The 25697-nt window shown below is 40.9% G+C and overlaps 17 non-coding genes across 17 annotated transcripts; all 17 read right to left on the bottom strand.

Moving 5' to 3' along the window:
* Positions 1-743: 743 nt before the first annotated feature.
* Positions 744-832, bottom strand: trnay-gua (transfer RNA tyrosine (anticodon GUA)). The gene is given in 2 exon segments: positions 744-779; positions 796-832. It is a non-coding gene; the product is annotated as a tRNA-Tyr (tRNA).
* Positions 833-2284: 1452 nt separating this feature from the next.
* Positions 2285-2373, bottom strand: trnay-gua (transfer RNA tyrosine (anticodon GUA)). The gene is given in 2 exon segments: positions 2285-2320; positions 2337-2373. It is a non-coding gene; the product is annotated as a tRNA-Tyr (tRNA).
* Positions 2374-3825: 1452 nt separating this feature from the next.
* Positions 3826-3914, bottom strand: trnay-gua (transfer RNA tyrosine (anticodon GUA)). Its single transcript is given in 2 exon segments — positions 3826-3861; positions 3878-3914. It is a non-coding gene; the product is annotated as a tRNA-Tyr (tRNA).
* Positions 3915-5366: 1452 nt separating this feature from the next.
* Positions 5367-5455, bottom strand: trnay-gua (transfer RNA tyrosine (anticodon GUA)). Its single transcript is given in 2 exon segments — positions 5367-5402; positions 5419-5455. It is a non-coding gene; the product is annotated as a tRNA-Tyr (tRNA).
* Positions 5456-6907: 1452 nt separating this feature from the next.
* trnay-gua (transfer RNA tyrosine (anticodon GUA)) lies at positions 6908-6996 on the bottom strand. Its single transcript is given in 2 exon segments — positions 6908-6943; positions 6960-6996. It is a non-coding gene; the product is annotated as a tRNA-Tyr (tRNA).
* A 1452-nt stretch (positions 6997-8448) lies between these two features.
* trnay-gua (transfer RNA tyrosine (anticodon GUA)) lies at positions 8449-8537 on the bottom strand. Its single transcript is given in 2 exon segments — positions 8449-8484; positions 8501-8537. It is a non-coding gene; the product is annotated as a tRNA-Tyr (tRNA).
* A 1452-nt stretch (positions 8538-9989) lies between these two features.
* On the bottom strand, positions 9990-10078 carry trnay-gua (transfer RNA tyrosine (anticodon GUA)). Its single transcript is given in 2 exon segments — positions 9990-10025; positions 10042-10078. It is a non-coding gene; the product is annotated as a tRNA-Tyr (tRNA).
* Positions 10079-11530: 1452 nt separating this feature from the next.
* trnay-gua (transfer RNA tyrosine (anticodon GUA)) lies at positions 11531-11619 on the bottom strand. The gene is given in 2 exon segments: positions 11531-11566; positions 11583-11619. It is a non-coding gene; the product is annotated as a tRNA-Tyr (tRNA).
* Positions 11620-13071: 1452 nt separating this feature from the next.
* Positions 13072-13160, bottom strand: trnay-gua (transfer RNA tyrosine (anticodon GUA)). Its single transcript is given in 2 exon segments — positions 13072-13107; positions 13124-13160. It is a non-coding gene; the product is annotated as a tRNA-Tyr (tRNA).
* Positions 13161-14612: 1452 nt separating this feature from the next.
* Positions 14613-14701, bottom strand: trnay-gua (transfer RNA tyrosine (anticodon GUA)). Its single transcript is given in 2 exon segments — positions 14613-14648; positions 14665-14701. It is a non-coding gene; the product is annotated as a tRNA-Tyr (tRNA).
* Positions 14702-16153: 1452 nt separating this feature from the next.
* trnay-gua (transfer RNA tyrosine (anticodon GUA)) lies at positions 16154-16242 on the bottom strand. Its single transcript is given in 2 exon segments — positions 16154-16189; positions 16206-16242. It is a non-coding gene; the product is annotated as a tRNA-Tyr (tRNA).
* Positions 16243-17694: 1452 nt separating this feature from the next.
* trnay-gua (transfer RNA tyrosine (anticodon GUA)) lies at positions 17695-17783 on the bottom strand. The gene is given in 2 exon segments: positions 17695-17730; positions 17747-17783. It is a non-coding gene; the product is annotated as a tRNA-Tyr (tRNA).
* A 1452-nt stretch (positions 17784-19235) lies between these two features.
* On the bottom strand, positions 19236-19324 carry trnay-gua (transfer RNA tyrosine (anticodon GUA)). Its single transcript is given in 2 exon segments — positions 19236-19271; positions 19288-19324. It is a non-coding gene; the product is annotated as a tRNA-Tyr (tRNA).
* Positions 19325-20776: 1452 nt separating this feature from the next.
* trnay-gua (transfer RNA tyrosine (anticodon GUA)) lies at positions 20777-20865 on the bottom strand. The gene is given in 2 exon segments: positions 20777-20812; positions 20829-20865. It is a non-coding gene; the product is annotated as a tRNA-Tyr (tRNA).
* A 1452-nt stretch (positions 20866-22317) lies between these two features.
* Positions 22318-22406, bottom strand: trnay-gua (transfer RNA tyrosine (anticodon GUA)). Its single transcript is given in 2 exon segments — positions 22318-22353; positions 22370-22406. It is a non-coding gene; the product is annotated as a tRNA-Tyr (tRNA).
* A 1452-nt stretch (positions 22407-23858) lies between these two features.
* On the bottom strand, positions 23859-23947 carry trnay-gua (transfer RNA tyrosine (anticodon GUA)). Its single transcript is given in 2 exon segments — positions 23859-23894; positions 23911-23947. It is a non-coding gene; the product is annotated as a tRNA-Tyr (tRNA).
* Positions 23948-25399: 1452 nt separating this feature from the next.
* trnay-gua (transfer RNA tyrosine (anticodon GUA)) lies at positions 25400-25488 on the bottom strand. The gene is given in 2 exon segments: positions 25400-25435; positions 25452-25488. It is a non-coding gene; the product is annotated as a tRNA-Tyr (tRNA).
* Between the last annotated feature and the right edge of the window lie 209 nt (positions 25489-25697).

Raw genomic sequence — 25697 nt, 5'->3', positions numbered from 1 at the left:
TTGCTCTCAAGGATGAACCAGACTTGTGGAGGTCTACATTTTATTTCTGAGGTCTTGGCTGATTTCTTTTGATTTTCCCATGATGTCAAGCAAAGAGGCACTGAGTTTGAAGGTAGGCCATGAAATACATCTACAGGTACACCTCCAATTGACTCAAATGATGTCAATTTGCCTATCAGAAGCTTCTAAAGCCATGACATCATTTTCGGGATATTTCCAAGCTGTTTAAAGGCACAGCCAATTTAGTGTATGTAAACTTCTGACCCACTGGATTTGTTATACAGTGAACTAGAAGTGATATAATCTGTCTGTAAACAATTTTGGGAAAAATGACTTCAGGGAACTTGTTGTTCTGAATTGTTCTTTACTATTTTCTGAGTTAACTTGGATTCTTTCTTAATTAGGAAACTGGAAATGCACGTTTTATTCTCTATAGGGAATGTGCGAACAACAGGCAAATGTATATCTTATAGGTGCATTTATGAGGTAGGAAAAGGGTCCTCCTCAAGTCGGATTTCAGCATTTAGTGTTCTACGGTCCTCTGCTATACCAACTGAGCTATTGAATGTGGTGAATTGTGGATAAACTTGAAGTGTTTTGAATTCTTCTGTATGATTGGATTCGTACACCTAGACTATTCTTTAAGGAAACGTGAAATGCACATTTTATTCTCTATAGGGGGATGTGCGAACAACAGGTAAAAATAGTGTTTGGGGCGCATTGATGAGGCAGAAAAATGTTCCTCCTTCGAGCCGGAATTGAACCAGCGACCTAAGGATTTCAGCATTTAGCGTTCTACAGTCCTCCGCTCTACCACCTGAGCTATCGAAGGGACATGGAAAAACTATTGGAGCAAAAGGTACATGTTTGAACCGTAGCATTGAGTTGAATCTTTTCTACCAGATGTTGATCAACGTTGACCATTCAGCAATGGTGAGATTTCCGTGTATTGAGCGCTCGTCAGAACTGCCGAAATGTCCACAAACGGGTCTTTCCAGGCACAACTTTCTTCAATTATGGAGACGCTGATGACGTCTGCCGTTGCAGAGATTACAAAACGGGGTTACCAGTTTTGTGAATTTAGTAGGTTATCGCACATATATACCATTTCAAATTGTTTGGTTTCCTCCAAACATAACAATGGTCATCATGGCCAAACAGTTCTATTTTTGTTTCATCAGACCAGAGGACATTTCTCCAAAAAGTAGGATCTTTGTCCCCAAACTGTAGTCTGGCATTTTTATGGCGGGTTGGAGCAGTAGCTTCTTCCTTGCTGAGCGGCATTTCAGGTTCTGTTGACATAGGACTCGTTTGACTGTGGATATAGATACTTTTGTACCTGTTTCCTCCAGCATCTTCACAAGGTCCTTTGCTGTTCTTCTGGGATTGATTTGCACTTTTCGCACAAAAGTACGTTCATCTCTAGGAGACAGAACACGTCTCTTTCCTGAGAGGTATGAAGGCTGCGTGGCCCCATGGTGTTTATACTTGTGTACTATTTTTTGTTATTGATGAACGTGGTACCTTCAGGCGTTTGGAAATTGCTCCCAAGGATGAACCAGACTTGTGGAGGTCTACATTTTATTTCTGAGGTCTTGGCTGATTTCTTTTGATTTTCCCATGATGTCAAGCAAAGAGGCACTGAGTTTGAAGGTAGGCCATGAAATACATCTACAGGTACACCTCCAATTGACTCAAATGATGTCAATTAGCCTATCAGAAGCTTCTAAAGCCATGACATCATTTTCGGGATATTTCCAAGCTGTTTAAAGGCACAGCCAATTTAGTGTATGTAAACTTCTGACCCACTGGATTTGTTATACAGTGAACTAGAAGTGATATAATCTGTCTGTAAACAATTTTGGGAAAAATGACTTCAGGGAACTTGTTGTTCTGAATTGTTCTTTACTATTTTCTGAGTTAACTTGGATTCTTTCTTAATTAGGAAACTGGAAATGCACGTTTTATTCTCTATAGGGAATGTGCGAACAACAGGCAAATGTATATCTTATAGGTGCATTTATGAGGTAGGAAAAGGGTCCTCCTCAAGTCGGATTTCAGCATTTAGTGTTCTACGGTCCTCTGCTATACCAACTGAGCTATTGAATGTGGTGAATTGTGGATAAACTTGAAGTGTTTTGAATTCTTCTGTATGATTGGATTCGTACACCTAGACTATTCTTTAAGGAAACGTGAAATGCACATTTTATTCTCTATAGGGGGATGTGCGAACAACAGGTAAAAATAGTGTTTGGGGCGCATTGATGAGGCAGAAAAATGTTCCTCCTTCGAGCCGGAATTGAACCAGCGACCTAAGGATTTCAGCATTTAGCGTTCTACAGTCCTCCGCTCTACCACCTGAGCTATCGAAGGGACATGGAAAAACTATTGGAGCAAAAGGTACATGTTTGAACCGTAGCATTGAGTTGAATCTTTTCTACCAGATGTTGATCAACGTTGACCATTCAGCAATGGTGAGATTTCCGTGTATTGAGCGCTCGTCAGAACTGCCGAAATGTCCACAAACGGGTCTTTCCAGGCACAACTTTCTTCAATTATGGAGACGCTGATGACGTCTGCCGTTGCAGAGATTACAAAACGGGGTTACCAGTTTTGTGAATTTAGTAGGTTATCGCACATATATACCATTTCAAATTGTTTGGTTTCCTCCAAACATAACAATGGTCATCATGGCCAAACAGTTCTATTTTTGTTTCATCAGACCAGAGGACATTTCTCCAAAAAGTAGGATCTTTGTCCCCAAACTGTAGTCCGGCATTTTGATGGCGGGTTGGATCAGTAGCTTCTTCCTTGCTGAGCGGCATTTCAGGTTCTGTTGACATAGGACTCGTTTGACTGTGGATATAGATACTTTTGTACCCGTTTCCTCCAGCATCTTCACAAGGTCCTTTGCTGTTCTTCTGGGATTGATTTGCACTTTTCGCACAAAAGTACGTTCATCTCTAGGAGACAGAACACGTCTCTTTCCTGAGAGGTATGAAGGCTGCGTGGCCCCATGGTGTTTATACTTGTGTACTATTTTTTGTTATTGATGAACGTGGTACCTTCAGGCGTTTGGAAATTGCTCCCAAGGATGAACCAGACTTGTGGAGGTCTACATTTTATTTCTGAGGTCTTGGCTGATTTCTTTTGATTTTCCCATGATGTCAAGCAAAGAGGCACTGAGTTTGAAGGTAGGCCATGAAATACATCTACAGGTACACCTCCAATTGACTCAAATGATGTCAATTAGCCTATCAGAAGCTTCTAAAGCCATGACATCATTTTCGGGATATTTCCAAGCTGTTTAAAGGCACAGCCAATTTAGTGTATGTAAACTTCTGACCCACTGGATTTGTTATACAGTGAACTAGAAGTGATATAATCTGTCTGTAAACAATTTTGGGAAAAAGGACTTCAGGGAACTTGGTGTTCTGAATTGTTCTTTACTATTTTCTGAGTTAACTTGGATTCTTTCTTAATTAGGAAACTGGAAATGCACGTTTTATTCTCTATAGGGAATGTGCGAACAACAGGCAAATGTATATCTTATAGGTGCATTTATGAGGTAGGAAAAGGGTCCTCCTCAAGTCGGATTTCAGCATTTAGTGTTCTACGGTCCTCTGCTATACCAACTGAGCTATTGAATGTGGTGAATTGTGGATAAACTTGAAGTGTTTTGAATTCTTCTGTATGATTGGATTCGTACACCTAGACTATTCTTTAAGGAAACGTGAAATGCACATTTTATTCTCTATAGGGGGATGTGCGAACAACAAGTAAAAATAGTGTTTGGGGCGCATTGATGAGGCAGAAAAATGTTCCTCCTTCTAGCCGGAATTGAACCAGCGACCAAAGGATTTCAGCATTTAGCATTCTACAGTCCTCCGCTCTACCAACTGAGCTATCGAAGGGACATGGAGAAACTAATGGAGCAAAAGGTACATGTTTGAACCGGAGCATTGAGTTGAATCTTTTCTACCAGATGTTGATCAACGTTGACCATTCAGCAATGGTGAGATTTCCGTGTATTGAGCGCTCGTCAGAACTGCCGAAATGTCCACAAACGGGTCTTTCCAGGCACAACTTTCTTCAATTATGGAGACGCTGATGACGTCTGCCGTTGCAGAGATTACAAAACGGGGTTACCAGTTTTGTGAATTTAGTAGGTTATCGCACATATATACCATTTCAAATTGTTTGGTTTCCTCCAAACATAACAATGGTCATCATGGCCAAACAGTTCTATTTTTGTTTCATCAGACCAGAGGACATTTCTCCAAAAAGTAGGATCTTTGTCCCCAAACTGTAGTCCGGCATTTTGATGGCGGGTTGGATCAGTAGCTTCTTCCTTGCTGAGCGGCATTTCAGGTTCTGTTGACATAGGACTCGTTTGACTGTGGATATAGATACTTTTGTACCCGTTTCCTCCAGCATCTTCACAAGGTCCTTTGCTGTTCTTCTGGGATTGATTTGCACTTTTCGCACAAAAGTACGTTCATCTCTAGGAGACAGAACACGTCTCTTTCCTGAGAGGTATGAAGGCTGCGTGGCCCCATGGTGTTTATACTTGTGTACTATTTTTTGTTATTGATAAACGTGGTACTTTCAGGCGTTTGGAAATTGCTCCCAAGGATGAACCAGACTTGTGGAGGTCTACATTTTATTTCTGAGGTCTTGGCTGATTTCTTTTGATTTTCCCATGATGTCAAGCAAAGAGGCACTGAGTTTGAAGGTAGGCCATGAAATACATCTACAGGTACACCTCCAATTGACTCAAATGATGTCAATTAGCCTATCAGAAGCTTCTAAAGCCATGACATCATTTTCGGGATATTTCCAAGCTGTTTAAAGGCACAGCCAATTTAGTGTATGTAAACTTCTGACCCACTGGATTTGTTATACAGTGAACTAGAAGTGATATAATCTGTCTGTAAACAATTTTGGGAAAAAGGACTTCAGGGAACTTGGTGTTCTGAATTGTTCTTTACTATTTTCTGAGTTAACTTGGATTCTTTCTTAATTAGGAAACTGGAAATGCACGTTTTATTCTCTATAGGGAATGTGCGAACAACAGGCAAATGTATATCTTATAGGTGCATTTATGAGGTAGGAAAAGGGTCCTCCTCAAGTCGGATTTCAGCATTTAGTGTTCTACGGTCCTCTGCTATACCAACTGAGCTATTGAATGTGGTGAATTGTGGATAAACTTGAAGTGTTTTGAATTCTTCTGTATGATTGGATTCGTACACCTAGACTATTCTTTAAGGAAACGTGAAATGCACATTTTATTCTCTATAGGGGGATGTGCGAACAACAAGTAAAAATAGTGTTTGGGGCGCATTGATGAGGCAGAAAAATGTTCCTCCTTCTAGCCGGAATTGAACCAGCGACCAAAGGATTTCAGCATTTAGCATTCTACAGTCCTCCGCTCTACCAACTGAGCTATCGAAGGGACATGGAGAAACTAATGGAGCAAAAGGTACATGTTTGAATCGGAGCATTGAGTTGAATCTTTTCTACCAGATGTTGATCAACGTTGACCATTCAGCAATGGTGAGATTTCCGTGTATTGAGCGCTCGTCAGAACTGCCGAAATGTCCACAAACGGGTCTTTCCAGGCACAACTTTCTTCAATTATGGAGACGCTGATGACGTCTGCCGTTGCAGAGATTACAAAACGGGGTTACCAGTTTTGTGAATTTAGTAGGTTATCGCACATATATACCATTTCAAATTGTTTGGTTTCCTCCAAACATAACAATGGTCATCATGGCCAAACAGTTCTATTTTTGTTTCATCAGACCAGAGGACATTTCTCCAAAAAGTAGGATCTTTGTCCCCAAACTGTAGTCCGGCATTTTGATGGCGGGTTGGATCAGTAGCTTCTTCCTTGCTGAGCGGCATTTCAGGTTCTGTTGACATAGGACTCGTTTGACTGTGGATATAGATACTTTTGTACCCGTTTCCTCCAGCATCTTCACAAGGTCCTTTGCTGTTCTTCTGGGATTGATTTGCACTTTTCGCACAAAAGTACGTTCATCTCTAGGAGACAGAACACGTCTCTTTCCTGAGAGGTATGAAGGCTGCGTGGCCCCATGGTGTTTATACTTGTGTACTATTTTTTGTTATTGATAAACGTGGTACTTTCAGGCGTTTGGAAATTGCTCCCAAGGATGAACCAGACTTGTGGAGGTCTACATTTTATTTCTGAGGTCTTGGCTGATTTCTTTTGATTTTCCCATGATGTCAAGCAAAGAGGCACTGAGTTTGAAGGTAGGCCATGAAATACATCTACAGGTACACCTCCAATTGACTCAAATGATGTCAATTAGCCTATCAGAAGCTTCTAAAGCCATGACATCATTTTCGGGATATTTCCAAGCTGTTTAAAGGCACAGCCAATTTAGTGTATGTAAACTTCTGACCCACTGGATTTGTTATACAGTGAACTAGAAGTGATATAATCTGTCTGTAAACAATTTTGGGAAAAAGGACTTCAGGGAACTTGGTGTTCTGAATTGTTCTTTACTATTTTCTGAGTTAACTTGGATTCTTTCTTAATTAGGAAACTGGAAATGCACGTTTTATTCTCTATAGGGAATGTGCGAACAACAGGCAAATGTATATCTTATAGGTGCATTTATGAGGTAGGAAAAGGGTCCTCCTCAAGTCGGATTTCAGCATTTAGTGTTCTACGGTCCTCTGCTATACCAACTGAGCTATTGAATGTGGTGAATTGTGGATAAACTTGAAGTGTTTTGAATTCTTCTGTATGATTGGATTCGTACACCTAGACTATTCTTTAAGGAAACGTGAAATGCACATTTTATTCTCTATAGGGGGATGTGCGAACAACAAGTAAAAATAGTGTTTGGGGCGCATTGATGAGGCAGAAAAATGTTCCTCCTTCTAGCCGGAATTGAACCAGCGACCAAAGGATTTCAGCATTTAGCGTTCTACAGTCCTCCGCTCTACCAACTGAGCTATCGAAGGGACATGGAGAAACTAATGGAGCAAAAGGTACATGTTTGAATCGGAGCATTGAGTTGAATCTTTTCTACCAGATGTTGATCAACGTTGACCATTCAGCAATGGTGAGATTTCCGTGTATTGAGCGCTCGTCAGAACTGCCGAAATGTCCACAAACGGGTCTTTCCAGGCACAACTTTCTTCAATTATGGAGACGCTGATGACGTCTGCCGTTGCAGAGATTACAAAACGGGGTTACCAGTTTTGTGAATTTAGTAGGTTATCGCACATATATACCATTTCAAATTGTTTGGTTTCCTCCAAACATAACAATGGTCATCATGGCCAAACAGTTCTATTTTTGTTTCATCAGACCAGAGGACATTTCTCCAAAAAGTAGGATCTTTGTCCCCAAACTGTAGTCCGGCATTTTGATGGCGGGTTGGATCAGTAGCTTCTTCCTTGCTGAGCGGCATTTCAGGTTCTGTTGACATAGGACTCGTTTGACTGTGGATATAGATACTTTTGTACCCGTTTCCTCCAGCATCTTCACAAGGTCCTTTGCTGTTCTTCTGGGATTGATTTGCACTTTTCGCACAAAAGTACGTTCATCTCTAGGAGACAGAACACGTCTCTTTCCTGAGAGGTATGAAGGCTGCGTGGCCCCATGGTGTTTATACTTGCGTACTATTTTTTGTTATTGATGAACGTGGTACCTTCAGGCGTTTGGAAATTGCTCCCAAGGATGAACCAGACTTGTGGAGGTCTACATTTTATTTCTGAGGTCTTGGCTGATTTCTTTTGATTTTCCCATGATGTCAAGCAAAGAGGCACTGAGTTTGAAGGTAGGCCATGAAATACATCTACAGGTACACCTCCAATTGACTCAAATGATGTCAATTAGCCTATCAGAAGCTTCTAAAGCCATGACATCATTTTCGGGATATTTCCAAGCTGTTTAAAGGCACAGCCAATTTAGTGTATGTAAACTTCTGACCCACTGGATTTGTTATACAGTGAACTAGAAGTGATATAATCTGTCTGTAAACAATTTTGGGAAAAAGGACTTCAGGGAACTTGGTGTTCTGAATTGTTCTTTACTATTTTCTGAGTTAACTTGGATTCTTTCTTAATTAGGAAACTGGAAATGCACGTTTTATTCTCTATAGGGAATGTGCGAACAACAGGCAAATGTATATCTTATAGGTGCATTTATGAGGTAGGAAAAGGGTCCTCCTCAAGTCGGATTTCAGCATTTAGTGTTCTACGGTCCTCTGCTATACCAACTGAGCTATTGAATGTGGTGAATTGTGGATAAACTTGAAGTGTTTTGAATTCTTCTGTATGATTGGATTCGTACACCTAGACTATTCTTTAAGGAAACGTGAAATGCACATTTTATTCTCTATAGGGGGATGTGCGAACAACAAGTAAAAATAGTGTTTGGGGCGCATTGATGAGGCAGAAAAATGTTCCTCCTTCTAGCCGGAATTGAACCAGCGACCTAAGGATTTCAGCATTTAGCATTCTACAGTCCTCCGCTCTACCAACTGAGCTATCGAAGGGACATGGACAAACTAATGGAGCAAAAGGTACATGTTTGAACCGGAGCATTGAGTTGAATCTTTTCTACCAGATGTTGATCAACGTTGACCATTCAGCAATGGTGAGATTTCCGTGTATTGAGCGCTCGTCAGAACTGCCGAAATGTCCACAAACGGGTCTTTCCAGGCACAACTTTCTTCAATTATGGAGACGCTGATGACGTCTGCCGTTGCAGAGATTACAAAACGGGGTTACCAGTTTTGTGAATTTAGTAGGTTATCGCACATATATACCATTTCAAATTGTTTGGTTTCCTCCAAACATAACAATGGTCATCATGGCCAAACAGTTCTATTTTTGTTTCATCAGACCAGAGGACATTTCTCCAAAAAGTAGGATCTTTGTCCCCAAACTGTAGTCTGGCATTTTTATGGCGGGTTGGAGCAGTAGCTTCTTCCTTGCTGAGCGGCATTTCAGGTTCTGTTGACATAGGACTCGTTTGACTGTGGATATAGATACTTTTGTACCTGTTTCCTCCAGCATCTTCACAAGGTCCTTTGCTGTTCTTCTGGGATTGATTTGCACTTTTCGCACAAAAGTACGTTCATCTCTAGGAGACAGAACACGTCTCTTTCCTGAGAGGTATGAAGGCTGCGTGGCCCCATGGTGTTTATACTTGCGTACTATTTTTTGTTATTGATGAACGTGGTACCTTCAGGCGTTTGGAAATTGCTCCCAAGGATGAACCAGACTTGTGGAGGTCTACATTTTATTTCTGAGGTCTTGGCTGATTTCTTTTGATTTTCCCATGATGTCAAGCAAAGAGGCACTGAGTTTGAAGGTAGGCCATGAAATACATCTACAGGTACACCTCCAATTGACTCAAATGATGTCAATTAGCCTATCAGAAGCTTCTAAAGCCATGACATCATTTTCGGGATATTTCCAAGCTGTTTAAAGGCACAGCCAATTTAGTGTATGTAAACTTCTGACCCACTGGATTTGTTATACAGTGAACTAGAAGTGATATAATCTGTCTGTAAACAATTTTGGGAAAAAGGACTTCAGGGAACTTGTTGTTCTGAATTGTTCTTTACTATTTTCTGAGTTAACTTGGATTCTTTCTTAATTAGGAAACTGGAAATGCACGTTTTATTCTCTATAGGGAATGTGCGAACAACAGGCAAATGTATATCTTATAGGTGCATTTATGAGGTAGGAAAAGGGTCCTCCTCAAGTCGGATTTCAGCATTTAGTGTTCTACGGTCCTCTGCTATACCAACTGAGCTATTGAATGTGGTGAATTGTGGATAAACTTGAAGTGTTTTGAATTCTTCTGTATGATTGGATTCGTACACCTAGACTATTCTTTAAGGAAACGTGAAATGCACATTTTATTCTCTATAGGGGGATGTGCGAACAACAGGTAAAAATAGTGTTTGGGGCGCATTGATGAGGCAGAAAAATGTTCCTCCTTCGAGCCGGAATTGAACCAGCGACCTAAGGATTTCAGCATTTAGCGTTCTACAGTCCTCCGCTCTACCACCTGAGCTATCGAAGGGACATGGAAAAACTATTGGAGCAAAAGGTACATGTTTGAACCGTAGCATTGAGTTGAATCTTTTCTACCAGATGTTGATCAACGTTGACCATTCAGCAATGGTGAGATTTCCGTGTATTGAGCGCTCGTCAGAACTGCCGAAATGTCCACAAACGGGTCTTTCCAGGCACAACTTTCTTCAATTATGGAGACGCTGATGACGTCTGCCGTTGCAGAGATTACAAAACGGGGTTACCAGTTTTGTGAATTTAGTAGGTTATCGCACATATATACCATTTCAAATTGTTTGGTTTCCTCCAAACATAACAATGGTCATCATGGCCAAACAGTTCTATTTTTGTTTCATCAGACCAGAGGACATTTCTCCAAAAAGTAGGATCTTTGTCCCCAAACTGTAGTCTGGCATTTTTATGGCGGGTTGGAGCAGTAGCTTCTTCCTTGCTGAGCGGCATTTCAGGTTCTGTTGACATAGGACTCGTTTGACTGTGGATATAGATACTTTTGTACCTGTTTCCTCCAGCATCTTCACAAGGTCCTTTGCTGTTCTTCTGGGATTGATTTGCACTTTTCGCACAAAAGTACGTTCATCTCTAGGAGACAGAACACGTCTCTTTCCTGAGAGGTATGAAGGCTGCGTGGCCCCATGGTGTTTATACTTGTGTACTATTTTTTGTTATTGATGAACGTGGTACCTTCAGGCGTTTGGAAATTGCTCCCAAGGATGAACCAGACTTGTGGAGGTCTACATTTTATTTCTGAGGTCTTGGCTGATTTCTTTTGATTTTCCCATGATGTCAAGCAAAGAGGCACTGAGTTTGAAGGTAGGCCATGAAATACATCTACAGGTACACCTCCAATTGACTCAAATGATGTCAATTAGCCTATCAGAAGCTTCTAAAGCCATGACATCATTTTCGGGATATTTCCAAGCTGTTTAAAGGCACAGCCAATTTAGTGTATGTAAACTTCTGACCCACTGGATTTGTTATACAGTGAACTAGAAGTGATATAATCTGTCTGTAAACAATTTTGGGAAAAATGACTTCAGGGAACTTGTTGTTCTGAATTGTTCTTTACTATTTTCTGAGTTAACTTGGATTCTTTCTTAATTAGGAAACTGGAAATGCACGTTTTATTCTCTATAGGGAATGTGCGAACAACAGGCAAATGTATATCTTATAGGTGCATTTATGAGGTAGGAAAAGGGTCCTCCTCAAGTCGGATTTCAGCATTTAGTGTGCTACTGTCCTCTGCTATACCAACTGAGCTATTGAATGTGGTGAATTGTGGATAAACTTGAAGTGTTTTGAATTCTTCTGTATGATTGGATTCGTACACCTAGACTATTCTTTAAGGAAACGTGAAATGCACATTTTATTCTCTATAGGGGGATGTGCGAACAACAGGTAAAAATAGTGTTTGGGGCGCATTGATGAGGCAGAAAAATGTTCCTCCTTCGAGCCGGAATTGAACCAGCGACCTAAGGATTTCAGCATTTAGCGTTCTACAGTCCTCCGCTCTACCACCTGAGCTATCGAAGGGACATGGAAAAACTATTGGAGCAAAAGGTACATGTTTGAACCGTAGCATTGAGTTGAATCTTTTCTACCAGATGTTGATCAACGTTGACCATTCAGCAATGGTGAGATTTCCGTGTATTGAGCGCTCGTCAGAACTGCCGAAATGTCCACAAACGGGTCTTTCCAGGCACAACTTTCTTCAATTATGGAGACGCTGATGACGTCTGCCGTTGCAGAGATTACAAAACGGGGTTACCAGTTTTGTGAATTTAGTAGGTTATCGCACATATATACCATTTCAAATTGTTTGGTTTCCTCCAAACATAACAATGGTCATCATGGCCAAACAGTTCTATTTTTGTTTCATCAGACCAGAGGACATTTCTCCAAAAAGTAGGATCTTTGTCCCCAAACTGTAGTCTGGCATTTTTATGGCGGGTTGGAGCAGTAGCTTCTTCCTTGCTGAGCGGCATTTCAGGTTCTGTTGACATAGGACTCGTTTGACTGTGGATATAGATACTTTTGTACCTGTTTCCTCCAGCATCTTCACAAGGTCCTTTGCTGTTCTTCTGGGATTGATTTGCACTTTTCGCACAAAAGTACGTTCATCTCTAGGAGACAGAACACGTCTCTTTCCTGAGAGGTATGAAGGCTGCGTGGCCCCATGGTGTTTATACTTGTGTACTATTTTTTGTTATTGATGAACGTGGTACCTTCAGGCGTTTGGAAATTGCTCCCAAGGATGAACCAGACTTGTGGAGGTCTACATTTTATTTCTGAGGTCTTGGCTGATTTCTTTTGATTTTCCCATGATGTCAAGCAAAGAGGCACTGAGTTTGAAGGTAGGCCATGAAATACATCTACAGGTACACCTCCAATTGACTCAAATGATGTCAATTAGCCTATCAGAAGCTTCTAAAGCCATGACATCATTTTCGGGATATTTCCAAGCTGTTTAAAGGCACAGCCAATTTAGTGTATGTAAACTTCTGACCCACTGGATTTGTTATACAGTGAACTAGAAGTGATATAATCTGTCTGTAAACAATTTTGGGAAAAATGACTTCAGGGAACTTGTTGTTCTGAATTGTTCTTTACTATTTTCTGAGTTAACTTGGATTCTTTCTTAATTAGGAAACTGGAAATGCACGTTTTATTCTCTATAGGGAATGTGCGAACAACAGGCAAATGTATATCTTATAGGTGCATTTATGAGGTAGGAAAAGGGTCCTCCTCAAGTCGGATTTCAGCATTTAGTGTTCTACTGTCCTCTGCTATACCAACTGAGCTATTGAATGTGGTGAATTGTGGATAAACTTGAAGTGTTTTGAATTCTTCTGTATGATTGGATTCGTACACCTAGACTATTCTTTAAGGAAACGTGAAATGCACATTTTATTCTCTATAGGGGGATGTGCGAACAACAGGTAAAAATAGTGTTTGGGGCGCATTGATGAGGCAGAAAAATGTTCCTCCTTCGAGCCGGAATTGAACCAGCGACCTAAGGATTTCAGCATTTAGCGTTCTACAGTCCTCCGCTCTACCACCTGAGCTATCGAAGGGACATGGAAAAACTATTGGAGCAAAAGGTACATGTTTGAACCGTAGCATTGAGTTGAATCTTTTCTACCAGATGTTGATCAACGTTGACCATTCAGCAATGGTGAGATTTCCGTGTATTGAGCGCTCGTCAGAACTGCCGAAATGTCCACAAACGGGTCTTTCCAGGCACAACTTTCTTCAATTATGGAGACGCTGATGACGTCTGCCGTTGCAGAGATTACAAAACGGGGTTACCAGTTTTGTGAATTTAGTAGGTTATCGCACATATATACCATTTCAAATTGTTTGGTTTCCTCCAAACATAACAATGGTCATCATGGCCAAACAGTTCTATTTTTGTTTCATCAGACCAGAGGACATTTCTCCAAAAAGTAGGATCTTTGTCCCCAAACTGTAGTCTGGCATTTTTATGGCGGGTTGGAGCAGTAGCTTCTTCCTTGCTGAGCGGCATTTCAGGTTCTGTTGACATAGGACTCGTTTGACTAAGGATATAGATACTTTTGTACCTGTTTCCTCCAGCATCTTCACAAGGTCCTTTGCTGTTCTTCTGGGATTGATTTGCACTTTTCGCACAAAAGTACGTTCATCTCTAGGAGACAGAACACGTCTCTTTCCTGAGAGGTATGAAGGCTGCGTGGCCCCATGGTGTTTATACTTGTGTACTATTTTTTGTTATTGATGAACGTGGTACCTTCAGGCGTTTGGAAATTGCTCCCAAGGATGAACCAGACTTGTGGAGGTCTACATTTTATTTCTGAGGTCTTGGCTGATTTCTTTTGATTTTCCCATGATGTCAAGCAAAGAGGCACTGAGTTTGAAGGTAGGCCATGAAATACATCTACAGGTACACCTCCAATTGACTCAAATGATGTCAATTAGCCTATCAGAAGCTTCTAAAGCCATGACATAGTTTTTGGGATATTTCCAAGCTGTTTAAAGGCACAGCCAATTTAGTGTATGTAAACTTCTGACCCACTGGATTTGTTATACAGTGAACTAGAAGTGATATAATCTGTCTGTAAACAATTTTGGGAAAAATGACTTCAGGGAACTTGTTGTTCTGAATTGTTCTTTACTATTTTCTGAGTTAACTTGGATTCTTTCTTAATTAGGAAACTGGAAATGCACGTTTTATTCTCTATAGGGAATGTGCGAACAACAGGCAAATGTATATCTTATAGGTGCATTTATGAGGTAGGAAAAGGGTCCTCCTCAAGTCGGATTTCAGCATTTAGTGTTCTACTGTCCTCTGCTATACCAACTGAGCTATTGAATGTGGTGAATTGTGGATAAACTTGAAGTGTTTTGAATTCTTCTGTATGATTGGATTCGTACACCTAGACTATTCTTTAAGGAAACGTGAAATGCACATTTTATTCTCTATAGGGGGATGTGCGAACAACAGGTAAAAATAGTGTTTGGGGAGCATTGATGAGGCAGAAAAATGTTCCTCCTTCGAGCCGGAATTGAACCAGCGACCTAAGGATTTCAGCATTTAGCGTTCTACAGTCCTCCGCTCTACCACCTGAGCTATCGAAGGGACATGGAAAAACTATTGGAGCAAAAGGTACATGTTTGAACCGTAGCATTGAGTTGAATCTTTTCTACCAGATGTTGATCAACGTTGACCATTCAGCAATGGTGAGATTTCCGTGTATTGAGCGCTCGTCAGAACTGCCGAAATGTCCACAAACGGGTCTTTCCAGGCACAACTTTCTTCAATTATGGAGACGCTGATGACGTCTGCCGTTGCAGAGATTACAAAACGGGGTTACCAGTTTTGTGAATTTAGTAGGTTATCGCACATATATACCATTTCAAATTGTTTGGTTTCCTCCAAACATAACAATGGTCATCATGGCCAAACAGTTCTATTTTTGTTTCATCAGACCAGAGGACATTTCTCCAAAAAGTAGGATCTTTGTCCCCAAACTGTAGTCTGGCATTTTTATGGCGGGTTGGAGCAGTAGCTTCTTCCTTGCTGAGCGGCATTTCAGGTTCTGTTGACATAGGACTCGTTTGACTAAGGATATAGATACTTTTGTACCTGTTTCCTCCAGCATCTTCACAAGGTCCTTTGCTGTTCTTCTGGGATTGATTTGCACTTTTCGCACAAAAGTACGTTCATCTCTAGGAGACAGAACACGTCTCTTTCCTGAGAGGTATGAAGGCTGCGTGGCCCCATGGTGTTTATACTTGTGTACTATTTTTTGTTATTGATGAACGTGGTACCTTCAGGCGTTTGGAAATTGCTCCCAAGGATGAACCAGACTTGTGGAGGTCTACATTTTATTTCCTAGGTCTTGGCTGATTTCTTTTGATTTTCCCATGATGTCAAGCAAAGAGGCACTGAGTTTGAAGGTAGGCCATGAAATACATCTACAGGTACACCTCCAATTGACTCAAATGATGTCAATTAGCCTATCAGAAGCTTCTAAAGCCATGACATAGTTTTCGGGATATTTCCAAGCTGTTTAAAGGCACAGCCAATTTAGTGTATGTAAACTTCTGACCCACTGGATTTGTTATACAGTGAACTAGAAGTGATATAATCTGTCTGTAAACAATTTTGGGAAAAAGGACTTCAGGGAACTTGGTGTTCTGAATTGTTCTTTACTATTTTCTGAGTTAACTTGGATTCTTTCTTAATTAGGAAACTGGAAATGCACGTTTTATTCTCTATAGGGAATGTGCGAACAACAGGCAAATGTATATCTTATAGGTGCATTTATGAGGTAGGAAAAGGGTCCTCCTCAAGTCGGATTTCAGCATTTAGTGTTCTACGGTCCTCTGCTATACCAACTGAGCTATTGAATGTGGTGAATTGTGGATAAACTTGAAGTGTTTTGAATTCTTCTGTATGATTGGATTCGTACACCTAGACTATTCTTTAAGGAAACGTGAAATGCACATTTTATTCTCTATAGGGGGATGTGCGAACAACAGGTAAAAATAGTGTTTGGGGCGCATTGATGAGGCAGAAAAATGTTCCTCCTTCGAGCCGGAATTGAACCAGCGACCTAAGGATTTCAGCATTTAGCGTTCTACAGTCCTCCGCTCTACCACCTGAGCTATCGAAGGGACATGGAAAAACTATTGGAGCAAAAGGTACATGTTTGAACCGTAGCATTGAGTTGAATCTTTTCTACCAGATGTTGATCAACGTTGACCATTCAGCAATGGTGAGATTTCCGTGTATTGAGCGCTCGTCAGAACTGCCGAAATGTCCACAAACGGGTCTTTCCAGGCACAACTTTCTTCAATTATGGAGACGCTGATGACGTCTGCCGTTGCAGAGATTACAAAACGGGGTTACCAGTTTTGTGAATTTAGTAGGTTATCGCACATATATACCATTTCAAATTGTTTGGTTTCCTCCAAACATAACAATGGTCATCATGGCCAAACAGTTCTATTTTTGTTTCATCAGACCAGAGGACATTTCTCCAAAAAGTAGGATCTTTGTCCCCAAACTGTAGTCTGGCATTTTTATGGCGGGTTGGAGCAGTAGCTTCTTCCTTGCTGAGCGGCATTTCAGGTTCTGTTGACATAGGACTCGTTTGACTAAGGATATAGATACTTTTGTACCTGTTTCCTCCAGCATCTTCACAAGGTCCTTTGCTGTTCTTCTGGGATTGATTTGCACTTTTCGCACAAAAGTACGTTCATCTCTAGGAGACAGAACACGTCTCTTTCCTGAGAGGTATGAAGGCTGCGTGGCCCCATGGTGTTTATACTTGCGTACTATTTTTTGTTATTGATGAACGTGGTACCTTCAGGCGTTTGGAAATTGCTCCCAAGGATGAACCAGACTTGTGGAGGTCTACATTTTATTTCTGAGGTCTTGGCTGATTTCTTTTGATTTTCCCATGATGTCAAGCAAAGAGGCACTGAGTTTGAAGGTAGGCCATGAAATACATCTACAGGTACACCTCCAATTGACTCAAATGATGTCAATTAGCCTATCAGAAGCTTCTAAAGCCATGACATCATTTTCGGGATATTTCCAAGCTGTTTAAAGGCACAGCCAATTTAGTGTATGTAAACTTCTGACCCACTGGATTTGTTATACAGTGAACTAGAAGTGATATAATCTGTCTGTAAACAATTTTGGGAAAAATGACTTCAGGGAACTTGGTGTTCTGAATTGTTCTTTACTATTTTCTGAGTTAACTTGGATTCTTTCTTAATTAGGAAACTGGAAATGCACGTTTTATTCTCTATAGGGAATGTGCGAACAACAGGCAAATGTATATCTTATAGGTGCATTTATGAGGTAGGAAAAGGGTCCTCCTCAAGTCGGATTTCAGCATTTAGTGTTCTACGGTCCTCTGCTATACCAACTGAGCTATTGAATGTGGTGAATTGTGGATAAACTTGAAGTGTTTTGAATTCTTCTGTATGATTGGATTCGTACACCTAGACTATTCTTTAAGGAAACGTGAAATGCACATTTTATTCTCTATAGGGGGATGTGCGAACAACAGGTAAAAATAGTGTTTGGGGCGCATTGATGAGGCAGAAAAATGTTCCTCCTTCGAGCCGGAATTGAACCAGCGACCTAAGGATTTCAGCATTTAGCGTTCTACAGTCCTCCGCTCTACCACCTGAGCTATCGAAGGGACATGGAAAAACTATTGGAGCAAAAGGTACATGTTTGAACCGTAGCATTGAGTTGAATCTTTTCTACCAGATGTTGATCAACGTTGACCATTCAGCAATGGTGAGATTTCCGTGTATTGAGCGCTCGTCAGAACTGCCGAAATGTCCACAAACGGGTCTTTCCAGGCACAACTTTCTTCAATTATGGAGACGCTGATGACGTCTGCCGTTGCAGAGATTACAAAACGGGGTTACCAGTTTTGTGAATTTAGTAGGTTATCGCACATATATACCATTTCAAATTGTTTGGTTTCCTCCAAACATAACAATGGTCATCATGGCCAAACAGTTCTATTTTTGTTTCATCAGACCAGAGGACATTTCTCCAAAAAGTAGGATCTTTGTCCCCAAACTGTAGTCTGGCATTTTTATGGCGGGTTGGAGCAGTAGCTTCTTCCTTGCTGAGCGGCATTTCAGGTTCTGTTGACATAGGACTCGTTTGACTGTGGATATAGATACTTTTGTACCTGTTTCCTCCAGCATCTTCACAAGGTCCTTTGCTGTTCTTCTGGGATTGATTTGCACTTTTCGCACAAAAGTACGTTCATCTCTAGGAGACAGAACACGTCTCTTTCCTGAGAGGTATGAAGGCTGCGTGGCCCCATGGTGTTTATACTTGCGTACTATTTTTTGTTATTGATGAACGTGGTACCTTCAGGCGTTTGGAAATTGCTCCCAAGGATGAACCAGACTTGTGGAGGTCTACATTTTATTTCTGAGGTCTTGGCTGATTTCTTTTGATTTTCCCATGATGTCAAGCAAAGAGGCACTGAGTTTGAAGGTAGGCCATGAAATACATCTACAGGTACACCTCCAATTGACTCAAATGATGTCAATTAGCCTATCAGAAGCTTCTAAAGCCATGACATCATTTTCGGGATATTTCCAAGCTGTTTAAAGGCACAGCCAATTTAGTGTATGTAAACTTCTGACCCACTGGATTTGTTATACAGTGAACTAGAAGTGATATAATCTGTCTGTAAACAATTTTGGGAAAAATGACTTCAGGGAACTTGTTGTTCTGAATTGTTCTTTACTATTTTCTGAGTTAACTTGGATTCTTTCTTAATTAGGAAACTGGAAATGCACGTTTTATTCTCTATAGGGAATGTGCGAACAACAGGCAAATGTATATCTTATAGGTGCATTTATGAGGTAGGAAAAGGGTCCTCCTCAAGTCGGATTTCAGCATTTAGTGTTCTACTGTCCTCTGCTATACCAACTGAGCTATTGAATGTGGTGAATTGTGGATAAACTTGAAGTGTTTTGAATTCTTCTGTATGATTGGATTCGTACACCTAGACTATTCTTTAAGGAAACGTGAAATGCACATTTTATTCTCTATAGGGGGATGTGCGAACAACAGGTAAAAATAGTGTTTGGGGCGCATTGATGAGGCAGAAAAATGTTCCTCCTTCGAGCCGGAATTGAACCAGCGACCTAAGGATTTCAGCATTTAGCGTTCTACAGTCCTCCGCTCTACCACCTGAGCTATCGAAGGGACATGGAAAAACTATTGGAGCAAAAGGTACATGTTTGAACCGTAGCATTGAGTTGAATCTTTTCTACCAGATGTTGATCAACGTTGACCATTCAGCAATGGTGAGATTTCCGTGTATTGAGCGCTCGTCAGAACTGCCGAAATGTCCACAAACGGGTCTTTCCAGGCACAACTTTCTTCAATTATGGAGACGCTGATGACGTCTGCCGTTGCAGAGATTACAAAACGGGGTTACCAGTTTTGTGAATTTAGTAGGTTATCGCACATATATACCATTTCAAATTGTTTGGTTTCCTCCAAACATAACAATGGTCATCATGGCCAAACAGTTCTATTTTTGTTTCATCAGACCAGAGGACATTTCTCCAAAAAGTAGGATCTTTGTCCCCAAACTGTAGTCTGGCATTTTTATGGCGGGTTGGAGCAGTAGCTTCTTCCTTGCTGAGCGGCATTTCAGGTTCTGTTGACATAGGACTCGTTTGACTGTGGATATAGATACTTTTGTACCTGTTTCCTCCAGCATCTTCACAAGGTCCTTTGCTGTTCTTCTGGGATTGATTTGCACTTTTCGCACAAAAGTACGTTCATCTCTAGGAGACAGAACACGTCTCTTTCCTGAGAGGTATGAAGGCTGCGTGGCCCCATGGTGTTTATACTTGTGTACTATTTTTTGTTATTGATGAACGTGGTACCTTCAGGCGTTTGGAAATTGCTCCCAAGGATGAACCAGACTTGTGGAGGTCTACATTTTATTTCTGAGGTCTTGGCTGATTTCTTTTGATTTTCCCATGATGTCAAGCAAAGAGGCACTGAGTTTGAAGGTAGGCCATGAAATACATCTACAGGTACACCTCCAATTGACTCAAATGATGTCAATTAGCCTATCAGAAGCTTCTAAAGCCATGACATCATTTTCGGGATATTTCCAAGCTGTTTAAAGGCACAGCCAATTTAGTGTATGTAAACTTCTGACCCACTGGATTTGTTATACAGTGAACTAGAAGTGATATAATCTGTCTGTAAACAATTTTGGGAAAAATGACTTCAGGGAACTTGTTGTTCTGAATTGTTCTTTACTATTTTCTGAGTTAACTTGGATTCTTTCTTAATTAGGAAACTGGAAATGCACGTTTTATTCTCTATAGGGAATGTGCGAACAACAGGCAAATGTATATCTTATAGGTGCATTTATGAGGTAGGAAAAGGGTCCTCCTCAAGTCGGATTTCAGCATTTAGTGTTCTACGGTCCTCTGCTATACCAACTGAGCTATTGAATGTGGTGAATTGTGGATAAACTTGAAGTGTTTTGAATTCTTCTGTATGATTGGATTCGTACACCTAGACTATTCTTTAAGGAAACGTGAAATGCACATTTTATTCTCTATAGGGGGATGTGCGAACAACAGGTAAAAATAGTGTTTGGGGCGCATTGATGAGGCAGAAAAATGTTCCTCCTTCGAGCCGGAATTGAACCAGCGACCTAAGGATTTCAGCATTTAGCGTTCTACAGTCCTCCGCTCTACCACCTGAGCTATCGAAGGGACATGGAAAAACTATTGGAGCAAAAGGTACATGTTTGAACCGTAGCATTGAGTTGAATCTTTTCTACCAGATGTTGATCAACGTTGACCATTCAGCAATGGTGAGATTTCCGTGTATTGAGCGCTCGTCAGAACTGCCGAAATGTCCACAAACGGGTCTTTCCAGGCACAACTTTCTTCAATTATGGAGACGCTGATGACGTCTGCCGTTGCAGAGATTACAAAACGGGGTTACCAGTTTTGTGAATTTAGTAGGTTATCGCACATATATACCATTTCAAATTGTTTGGTTTCCTCCAAACATAACAATGGTCATCATGGCCAAACAGTTCTATTTTTGTTTCATCAGACCAGAGGACATTTCTCCAAAAAGTAGGATCTTTGTCCCCAAACTGTAGTCTGGCATTTTTATGGCGGGTTGGAGCAGTAGCTTCTTCCTTGCTGAGCGGCATTTCAGGTTCTGTTGACATAGGACTCGTTTGACTAAGGATATAGATACTTTTGTACCTGTTTCCTCCAGCATCTTCACAAGGTCCTTTGCTGTTCTTCTGGGATTGATTTGCACTTTTCGCACAAAAGTACGTTCATCTCTAGGAGACAGAACACGTCTCTTTCCTGAGAGGTATGAAGGCTGCGTGGCCCCATGGTGTTTATACTTGTGTACTATTTTTTGTTATTGATGAACGTGGTACCTTCAGGCGTTTGGAAATTGCTCCCAAGGATGAACCAGACTTGTGGAGGTCTACATTTTATTTCCTAGGTCTTGGCTGATTTCTTTTGATTTTCCCATGATGTCAAGCAAAGAGGCACTGAGTTTGAAGGTAGGCCATGAAATACATCTACAGGTACACCTCCAATTGACTCAAATGATGTCAATTAGCCTATCAGAAGCTTCTAAAGCCATGACATCATTTTCGGGATATTTCCAAGCTGTTTAAAGGCACAGCCAATTTAGTGTATGTAAACTTCTGACCCACTGGATTTGTTATACAGTGAACTAGAAGTGATATAATCTGTCTGTAAACAATTTTGGGAAAAAGGACTTCAGGGAACTTGGTGTTCTGAATTGTTCTTTACTATTTTCTGAGTTAACTTGGATTCTTTCTTAATTAGGAAACTGGAAATGCACGTTTTATTCTCTATAGGGAATGTGCGAACAACAGGCAAATGTATATCTTATAGGTGCATTTATGAGGTAGGAAAAGGGTCCTCCTCAAGTCGGATTTCAGCATTTAGTGTTCTACGGTCCTCTGCTATACCAACTGAGCTATTGAATGTGGTGAATTGTGGATAAACTTGAAGTGTTTTGAATTCTTCTGTATGATTGGATTCGTACACCTAGACTATTCTTTAAGGAAACGTGAAATGCACATTTTATTCTCTATAGGGGGATGTGCGAACAACAAGTAAAAATAGTGTTTGGGGCGCATTGATGAGGCAGAAAAATGTTCCTCCTTCGAGCCGGAATTGAACCAGCGACCTAAGGATTTCAGCATTTAGCATTCTACAGTCCTCCGCTCTACCAACTGAGCTATCGAAGGGACATGGACAAACTAATGGAGCAAAAGGTACATGTTTGAACCGGAGCATTGAGTTGAATCTTTTCTACCAGATGTTGATCAACGTTGACCATTCAGCAATGGTGAGATTTCCGTGTATTGAGCGCTCGTCAGAACTGCCGAAATGTCCACAAACGGGTCTTTCCAGGCACAACTTTCTTCAATTATGGAGACGCTGATGACGTCTGCCGTTGCAGAGATTACAAAACGGGGTTACCAGTTTTGTGAATTTAGTAGGTTATCGCACATATATACCATTTCAAATTGTTTGGTTTCCTCCAAACATAACAATGGTCATCATGGCCAAACAGTTCTATTTTTGTTTCATCAGACCAGAGGACATTTCTCCAAAAAGTAGGATCTTTGTCCCCAAACTGTAGTCCGGCATTTTGATGGCGGGTTGGATCAGTAGCTTCTTCCTTGCTGAGCGGCATTTCAGGTTCTGTTGACATAGGACTCGTTTGACTGTGGATATAGATACTTTTGTACCCGTTTCCTCCAGCATCTTCACAAGGTCCTTTGCTGTTCTTCTGGGATTGATTTGCACTTTTCGCACAAAAGTACGTTCATCTCTAGGAGACAGAACACGTCTCTTTCCTGAGAGGTATGAAGGCTGCGTGGCCCCATGGTGTTTATACTTGTGTACTATTTTTTGTTATTGATGAACGTGGTACCTTCAGGCGTTTGGAAATTGCTCCCAAGGATGAACCAGACTTGTGGAGGTCTACATTTTATTTCTGAGGTCTTGGCTGATTTCTTTTGATTTTCCCATGATGTCAAGCAAAGAGGCACTGAGTTTGAAGGTAGGCCATGAAATACATCTACAGGTACACCTCCAATTGACTCAAATGATGTCAATTAGCCTATCAGAAGCTTCTAAAGCCATGACATCATTTTCGGGATATTTCCAAGCTGTTTAAAGGCACAGCCAATTTAGTGTATGTAAACTTCTGACCCACTGGATTTGTTATACAGTGAACTAGAAGTGATATAATCTGTCTGTAAACAATTTTGGGAAAAAGGACTTCAGGGAACTTGGTGTTCTGAATTGTTCTTTACTATTTTCTGAGTTAACTTGGATTCTTTCTTAATTAGGAAACTGGAAATGCACGTTTTATTCTCTATAGGGAATGTGCGAACAACAGGCAAATGTATATCTTATAGGTGCATTTATGAGGTAGGAAAAGGGTCCTCCTCAAGTCGGATTTCAGCATTTAGTGTTCTACGGTCCTCTGCTATACCAACTGAGCTATTGAATGTGGTGAATTGTGGATAAACTTGAAGTGTTTTGAATTCTTCTGTATGATTGGATTCGTACACCTAGACTATTCTTTAAGGAAACGTGAAATGCACATTTTATTCTCTATAGGGGGATGTGCGAACAACAAGTAAAAATAGTGTTTGGGGCGCATTGATGAGGCAGAAAAATGTTCCTCCTTCTAGCCGGAATTGAACCAGCGACCTAAGGATTTCAGCATTTAGCATTCTACAGTCCTCCGCTCTACCAACTGAGCTATCGAAGGGACATGGACAAACTAATGGAGCAAAAGGTACATGTTTGAACCGGAGCATTGAGTTGAATCTTTTCTACCAGATGTTGATCAACGTTGACCATTCAGCAATGGTGAGATTTCCGTGTATTGAGCGCTCGTCAGAACTGCCGAAATGTCCACAAACGGGTCTTTCCAGGCACAACTTTCTTCAATTATGGAGACGCTGATGACGTCTGCCGTTGCAGAGATTACAAAACGGGGTTACCAGTTTTGTGAATTTAGTAGGTTATCGCACATATATACCATTTCAAATTGTTTGGTTTCCTCCAAACATAACAATGGTCATCATGGCCAAACAGTTCTATTTTTGTTTCATCAGACCAGAGGACATTTCTCCAAAAAGTAGGATCTTTGTCCCCAAACTGTAGTCCGGCATTTTGATGGCGGGTTGGATCAGTAGCTTCTTCCTTGCTGAGCGGCATTTCAGGTTCTGTTGACATAGGACTCGTTTGACTGTGGATATAGATACTTTTGTACCCGTTTCCTCCAGCATCTTCACAAGGTCCTTTGCTGTTCTTCTGGGATTGATTTGCACTTTTCGCACAAAAGTACGTTCATCTCTAGGAGACAGAACACGTCTCTTTCCTGAGAGGTATGAAGGCTGCGTGGCCCCATGGTGTTTATACTTGTGTACTATTTTTTGTTATTGATAAACGTGGTACTTTCAGGCGTTTGGAAATTGCTCCCAAGGATGAACCAGACTTGTGGAGGTCTACATTTTATTTCTGAGGTCTTGGCTGATTTCTTTTGATTTTCCCATGATGTCAAGCAAAGAGGCACTGAGTTTGAAGGTAGGCCATGAAATACATCTACAGGTACACCTCCAATTGACTCAAATGATGTCAATTAGCCTATCAGAAGCTTCTAAAGCCATGACATCATTTTCGGGATATTTCCAAGCTGTTTAAAGGCACAGCCAATTTAGTGTATGTAAACTTCTGACCCACTGGATTTGTTATACAGTGAACTAGAAGTGATATAATCTGTCTGTAAACAATTTTGGGAAAAAGGACTTCAGGGAACTTGGTGTTCTGAATTGTTCTTTACTATTTTCTGAGTTAACTTGGATTCTTTCTTAATTAGGAAACTGGAAATGCACGTTTTATTCTCTATAGGGAATGTGCGAACAACAGGCAAATGTATATCTTATAGGTGCATTTATGAGGTAGGAAAAGGGTCCTCCTCAAGTCGGATTTCAGCATTTAGTGTTCTACGGTCCTCTGCTATACCAACTGAGCTATTGAATGTGGTGAATTGTGGATAAACTTGAAGTGTTTTGAATTCTTCTGTATGATTGGATTCGTACACCTAGACTATTCTTTAAGGAAACGTGAAATGCACATTTTATTCTCTATAGGGGGATGTGCGAACAACAGGTAAAAATAGTGTTTGGGGCGCATTGATGAGGCAGAAAAATTTTCCTCCTTCGAGCCGGAATTAAACCAGCGACCAAAGGATTTCAGCATTTAGCGTTCTACAGTCCTCCGCTCTACCAACTGAGCTATCGAAGGGACATGGAAAAACCATTGGAGCAAAACGTACATGTTTGAACCGTAGCATTGAGTTGAATCTTTTCTACCACATGTTGATTAACGTTGACCATTCAGCAATGGTGAGATTTCCGTGTATTGAGCGCTCGTCAGAACTGCCGAAATGTCCACAAACGGGTCTTTCCAGGCACAACTTTCTTCAATTATGGAGACGCTGATGACGTCTGCAG

Source organism: Salvelinus fontinalis, unplaced genomic scaffold (genome assembly GCF_029448725.1).
Source record: "Salvelinus fontinalis isolate EN_2023a unplaced genomic scaffold, ASM2944872v1 scaffold_1857, whole genome shotgun sequence".
NCBI lineage: Eukaryota > Metazoa > Chordata > Actinopteri > Salmoniformes > Salmonidae > Salvelinus > Salvelinus fontinalis.
The sequence above is the reverse complement of the archived record's forward strand: the minus strand, read 5'-3'. Positions and strand labels throughout refer to the sequence as shown.